The following is a 7,177-nucleotide window of genomic DNA, read 5'->3' as shown; positions in this document are numbered from 1 at the left end:
GGCTTCCATTCTATCCGCCACTATTCTGCCAGCTCCACCTGGATGATGCTTTCCAGGTCAACTGGAAGCCTTACAAAGAAGAATCCCTACTACTGTCTAAAGGGACTATACATACAGTGATGAAGGATTTCTTTACAAACTATGTATGGCCAGGGAGATAGCTCAGTGGCACAGCATCTGCCTGGCAAGCACAAGGTCCGGAGTTGGATTCCCGGTACCAAAAATAAATAAATAAAGAAATGTAAAATCAAACTATATATATGCCATCCCTAAGGATTTCCACTTCTTTAAACCACTGGACTAGTTTTATTCCCCATAGGTCATCTTCTCTAGCTTCTGACCCCTTTCTACAATGTGAAGACTTTCTCTTCAAGCAGGGGTTAGGAGTCTGTGCATGAGTGTGTGTGTGTGTGTGTGTGTGTGTGTGTGTGTGTGCGCGCGCGCGCGTAATCAAGCTTCCCTGTAAGAACCTATTCTAGGCCAAGTCCACACTGCTCCCTTTCCCCCATGTAATTTGTGTCAAATCAGTTTCCTCGCTTGTCATGGAAATTGCCATGTTGCCACTTCTGGTTCCAGTGTGGTCACAGGGGCGGTTCATGTTTGTCTAAGATCTGTCACTTTTAGGGGTGATTACAGAAGTCTAAATAGTACATGAAGTGAACAAAGAGGAGCCCTCCACTTCTACATCCATCAACCTGCCAAGTCCATGGTCAAAACTTAAGGATTTTCTTCATCCCTAGATACTATCTTCAAATGGTTTGTGAAAGGAGTAGTTATTTTTTTTTCTTCCTTGGTATGCTTGCAAACCTCTGAAATAAAGAACCACACTCAGTGGAAACCCCAGCTTCCTTCATGAAACAACTCTGAGTCCATGCCAGTAAGTGATTTCAAAGTGAAGTGATAGCAAAAAGTTTCTGGACAGCTAAAAAAGGTGAATTTCTAACATGAGACTGGCCTTAACAGGTAGCTGTTCAGGGGAAAGTACAAACTTAAAAAAAAAAAAAAAAAGGAATATCTTCATAAGAGAGAGAAGCTAAGAAGTTTCTCTAAGAAAGGTTTTCAATTTTTGTTCCATAGAATGTTAGACCCAGGAGATGACCCATGGGAAAAAAATTCCTATGATCAGATAGGCACGGAAAATGCTTCATTCTATAGCTCTATCCTAGAGATTTCTAATGCAACATTAAAATATTTTTAAAATTTTATTTCAAAGAGAAAAAAAAGTTTCATCACAAGATAATAGGAGAATGACAATGGTTGATACATTGCATATTGCTATCTTTAAATTAGTTACTCAGAGTACAAGATACAGACAGTTAATTGTCCAAATAATATTAGCACGATTCTTTGTTTTCAATGAACCAAGAGAGATTAGTGGTATAACTATCATAACTAATATATATATATATGCTTTTCCCTTCTTTCCTCCTTTTCCCCATCCTAGTTTCTCTTTCTTTCTGACCAGTTTCTTCCCATTTCACCATATCTATTATACATTTTGGATCTTATTTACTCTTTCAGTTTCTCACACTAAGGAGACAATACAAAGTTTGCACATGTGAGTCAAATTTATTTGCACCATTAAAATATTAAAGGCTCTACAAATCTTGCAATAAAGTAACTGTATAACTTTGCATAACATATTCCAAAATTCATTCAGCTTCTGAATTTATATTTTGCACTCCTCCTCCAGCTCCGGCCCTTCTCAGGAAGAAAAACCTCCACGTTGGCTGCTACCTCACACACCCTATAGCATTTTGGGATCCAAAGTTTGTTGTTTTTTTTTTTTTTAGCATATGTCTGTAGTATACAACAGTTATGCTTGTTTTGGGGACTTGGTACATGAATACAACATGTCTTCATTTTTGATCCCTTTACCCCCATTTCCTTTACCCCTTCCTTACAGTTTGATATTTTTCACAAAATCCTGGGTGGCATTTAGCCCAAAGGTGGAAAACTAATGAATGAAAAAGAAATCAAGACCAAAAGCTAATGAAATAATAGAAAATGAATCATTCAGTAAATATTTGTTGCTTTGGGGGGTTACTGGGAATCAAACTCAGGACCTTGTGCTTGCCAGGAAGGCACTTATGCTGCTGAGCTATATGGTCGGCCTCTAAATGTTTTGTTACATCAAAATAATGGGCTATTGTAGGGGAAGCAGCAATCAATTAAAGAGTTTTACCTTCTAGAAGCTCACATGTAATGGGGAATTCAAGCATACCCCCGTGACAAGTATCAGTGACAATCTAAAAGTTTATATTGGGTGGTTGGAGATATAGTAGCACATAGCAGGACACAGGCAAGGAGTGTTTTGTGAATGAAGAAAGTAAAAGCATAGTTTAACTGTCAAAAGTCCCCAAGAGACTGAACTTTGGTGGGACCAGGAAATACAGAGCAGAAATGGACAGGCATGGAGAAACACAGATGTTCTGAGAAGGAGAAAAGGAAAGAGGAAAAGCAAAAAGATGGGAAATGTCAAAATTTGTTTAGAAGGTAAGAACGAGTGAGGAGAAAGTGAATTTCTGTGACCTGCTTTGTCACATAAGCCATAAAAATTGTGTGAGAATTCTGGTGTCCTGGCTGTAAGACTGGAAAGGGAATGTGAAGGAAGAAAAGAATAAAAAAAGAATTTAAGAACACCTGTGTCCCCATATCCTCTTTTTTTAAAGATTATTGTGTGCTTCCCAGCGTTCTCAAAATGTGTGTAGACACAGCCCAGGGCTGGAGCTCAGAGACCGCCCTCACCCCCTCACCTCAACACCCTCAGTTGCCGTGCCTTGGTTCCCTCAAAATCTCAGAAATATGACTTGGAAAAGTTTGGTTTGGGGTGAGCATCCTTTAGCCAACCAGCAGTCGGTTTCTTGCATCCAATCGGCCCCAGTTTGGAGCTGCTAGGCACGTGCCGCACTTGGGGTATTTGACAAACTGACACTCTACCACATGGAGTGTCCAACTCAGCTTGTCAAATACACGGAGCGTGGCACTGCAGGACATCAGGTGGAGGGCTTCTGTGGGATGGTGAGACTTTCTTGGAAGATATCCTGCAAGGAAGGAGAAGGGGAAGCAGTGATGAAGTACGTGTTGAGCCTCAGAGAACTTGCAGAGGTTAAAAGGATCACCTAAAACACAGAGAAGTGAGCAAAATAGGCATAAGGCCCCTAACCAGAAGAGGGATCCTAAGTGCTCATCCGGGTTCCTATGGCCCGAGTAGCTGTAACATTTCCAGGGATTCCAAGGTTCAGTGGGTTTCTCTATGCAGCAGAGGGGATAATTTGGTCATCATTCTTCCTCCGTGATTTGTAGAAGGGACTAGACTCCAGAGTCAGTGTCCTTGCTCTCCCTTCTTCCCAGTTCTCCCAAGCTATGTTCCCACGGTGTTGTAGGGGAGGCACCTAAACATTGACTTGAATCCTACCTCTACCATTAACTAGCTGGCCAACCTTAGATGAATTATTTCACCTCTGTGAGCTCTAATTTTCCACAAAATATGTATAAAGAGCTAGATGTGCTGCTATAATCCCACACTCTGGGAGGCTGAGGCAGGAGGATCACAACTTTCAACCCAGTCTAGACAACTTAGCAACTTAGTGAGATCCTGGTTTAAAATTTAAAAAAAAAGAACTAGGGATGTAGCTCAGTTCAATCACTACTACCACAAAAATGTGTACGAGACTGACCTCCTAAATTTTCCATGAGAATGACATGAGCTAATGCATGTGAAGGCCTTAGTTTAGTATGCAATATACCACAAATGTTTAAAAATGATGGCTGTGCCAGCAGAAGTAAAACAGGAGCTACTGGAAATTGACTTAACAGAATTGGGAGTGAAATGACAGACATTTCTTATGGCCTCATCCCTCTCTGACATGATCTCCTTATTCCATAAGGATCCAAGAATGGAAGCAAGATAAGTGCCCTTAGAGATCATCTAGTCTCACTCACTCAAAACTTTAAACAAGAAACTGAAGCTTCATATTGGGGAAGGAGCTACTTAAAGTCACACAGTAAATTGTTTGCAGCTAGGAATTATGCCTTACATCATCCCCATTTTGCCCTGTACCTTTCCTCACTTTGGTCCCATTTGGCCTCTCTGCTTTGTACATCCCCCTGGGAAAAGGGAGAAGCACAGCGATGAAGAGGAATAACCAGACAGTGGAATTTGCAGATGACACTGCGATCCTTAACTCATAACCATCAGATAATAAAGAAGCTGCCAGGACCAGGGTCAGGCCTGGAACTTCTTTCAGAGTTGATAATATCCAGATCCTATTGCTTAAATTGCCAGGCTATAAGTTTCAAACTTATGCCCTTCCTAGTTCTGGCAGTTGATCTGTGAGAAATATTTGGTCTATGTTAAATAGTGGCATGAGAAAAAGAAATACTGGATCAGGGATATAGTTCAGCAGCACAAGCTCCTGACTGGCAGGTGCGAGGTCCTGAGTTTGATTAAAAAAAAAACAAAAAAAAAAAACTCATGGGAAAATTTTACATTCCTGATAATCTTGGAAAAAGAAAAATAGAAATACTCCAAGATTACCAGGAATATAAAACTTTCCCATGAGGTGGGTTTTTTTTGTTGTTGTTGTTTCATTTTGGCTTTTGATACTGGGAATAGAACTCAAGACCTTGCGCTTGCTACACAGGTGCTTGTACAGCTGAGCTATATTTCCAGCCCTCCCATGAGATTTTTCAGCAAGAAATAATCAGTGATTTTTTAACTCTCTCATTAAATATAAAGGGGTGATACGCCCCTCCAGTTTGACATCTGGGAGTGATCTCAAAGGTAAGGATCTCAACTGTCTTCCCCACATCCCCACTTCTCTGTCTATACAATCTACCTTAAAGCATTCCGAAGTGTGATTCTCAGCTAAAGCAGCATCCATGGTCACTATATAAAGTGTAATGGAAAGAAGCGAAGAGAGTTGTGTCCTAATGTAGTGTTGACCACCAACAAGGCAGTGATGGCTGGGGCAAGTTTTTCTTTGAGCTTCAGTTGTCTTCTCTAGAAATGGGGAAAAGAAAACTTACCTGGTAGGGTTGTTGGAAATTGTTGAGCTTTCCAGACCCTCTTACATAGGAGTTCAAGGAGTCTTTGGTTCGGCTGCTGAAGCTGTGGAAGGAAGCTAGCCAAGGAAGCTGGTTACTGAGTTTGAGTTGCGGTGGCCGGGTAAAGAAACAGACTGATAAGCTCCCTCTGTCATCATTGCCTTCATAGCCTACTAGCTTCAGGAAGAAGACCTAGATAACCTGGTGTTATGTGCGACCTCTTGGATGTCCTTGCTGGTGTCATTCACCTCAAGAAGACCAGAAGCTTTATATACAATGCTGCCCCAGTATTGAGTGAAGGATTCAGCAGCTGAGCTGGGAGTAGATTGCTTTTATTTCCACTTTTGCTATTTTAGTCCATGACTTTCTAATGGAATATGTGTAGCAAAAGAAGATACAATTGAGAAAGTTTGACCAGACACATAGGAAAAAGAAATGAATAACTACATGGGGTGAACTGTGGGACTCTTAAAGATTTCCTGTTGGTCCATTAAAGTATATGAAATGTCATCATTTGTTCTCATTTGTAATATAAATCCTCCTTTGGAGAGCTCCACAAAGCTGCTATTTTTGAGGCAAAGGATAGGCCAGTTTTAAAGAAAGGAATTGGGGAGGATAGGCTTGGAGATGAAGGCACAAATAAACATGTGGGGAATCTTTTTACCCAGAATAAATAAACTATAGGAAAAGTGAGTTGAGAAAAAAATCATCAGGACCGTGACTAAAAATACAGACTGGCTCGAGATTAAGGAGGATAAACTGGGACAATTTTAGGGAAGTCCCTGCCTCTTACTGTTTCGGTTCTCCTAGGATAGAACAGACAGGGCACGGGGCTGGAAACTAAAGAGTCAGTTCTGCCACAGTTTCATTGAGTGATTTTAGGAAAGTCCCTTCCTCTTTCTGGACTTCACTATCTCCCATTTGAAAATGTTTTCTTTTCTTTTCTTTTTTTTTTTTTTTCCCGGTACTGGGAATCAAGCTCACAACCTCGTGCTTGCCAAGCAGGTGCTGTGCCACTGAGCTAAATCCCCAGGCCGACTGAAAATGTTTTCAAAAGGTCCATTTAGTTTTGAAATATTAGCAGTCAAGTGTAAGACTAAAAATAGAAAAGCATTTCACCTTTGAGTCATACATCTCAGAGAATACTATATATATATGTATCACTACCAGCTTTCCTCCTGGGTGTGTTAAGCCCTGCCTAGAGATATATAGTCAAGGACCACTCTCATCTTTTTCAATGGAGGGATGACACCTATCAAAATAAGGAATATCAACACTAAATTTTTAAACAGCCTCCAGCGAATCCATCTCTTCCTCTTCTTTAAAAAAGAAAACACTGAGTCTCTTCTTATTCCTTGCAGAAGAGAATCAAACACTGAGTCCTAACCTGGAGAAAGGACCGTTGTAAAGATAAACTTAGGGTAAGTGACAAAACCAGGATTGCTACTCAAATTTCCTGACTCCTGAGACTAAAGAAAATTTTATTGTCTTCTAAATAAACATCGTCCTTTAGTAAAAAATACTATCCCCCCTTCTCCCAACCGCTAGAAACCTCTAGATGGAAAGGCAGCACGAAATTTCATCTGTCTCATGCTTGAACCTCAGTCCTTGAAGAGGATCTGAGAAGAATGGGATGAGCAGATCCAAGTCACCCCAGCTACTATAGACACTGCCCCAGCTTCGTAATCCAAGAAGAGAGCAAATGGATACTATACCTGCCATTGGAGCGGCACTTTGTTCTTGGAGGGTCATGGCTTCCCTGGTGCTGAGCCAAACTGTAGAGGCCAGAGAGAACTGAGCTTTATGTTGTGAGCAGGAAGGTCATGTGTCTTGTAGGGCCCTTGGTATCCTGAAGAGGAAACAGAAACGAGGAAGATAGGCTTGAGGTTAGCCAACGGAAATCTGGGTACAAAGTGACAAAACAGGGCTGTTGTGAAAGGGCCTGCTACTGCAGCAATAGTCCCCACTACTATATCCCCACCCAGTCTCAGCCAGCCTCCACCAGACACTGGCTCCCCACGCTGCAGAGAGGGAGAACAGAAAGCATGGGCTGTTCCTAGCCTTTATTCAGGTTTTCCCTGAGTAACAGGGAATCTTGGAATGTCAGAGCTGTTCCGTTATCTAATCA

General features: G+C 41.3%; 1 long non-coding RNA gene across 1 annotated transcript; it reads right to left on the bottom strand.

Moving 5' to 3' along the window:
- Positions 1-2,031: 2,031 nt before the first annotated feature.
- LOC106146360 lies at positions 2,032-6,895 on the bottom strand. The gene is made up of 3 exons (XR_001230766.1): positions 6,765-6,895; positions 5,032-5,126; positions 2,032-3,044 (listed from the first exon to the last, which is right to left on the bottom strand). It is a non-coding gene; the product is annotated as an uncharacterized LOC106146360 (long non-coding RNA).
- Positions 6,896-7,177: the final 282 nt, after the last annotated feature.

Source organism: Chinchilla lanigera, unplaced genomic scaffold, assembly GCF_000276665.1.
Source record: "Chinchilla lanigera isolate Chin_1 unplaced genomic scaffold, ChiLan1.0 scaffold00074, whole genome shotgun sequence".
NCBI classification, from domain to species: domain Eukaryota; kingdom Metazoa; phylum Chordata; class Mammalia; order Rodentia; family Chinchillidae; genus Chinchilla; species Chinchilla lanigera.
The sequence above is the reverse complement of the archived record's forward strand: the minus strand, read 5'-3'. Positions and strand labels throughout refer to the sequence as shown.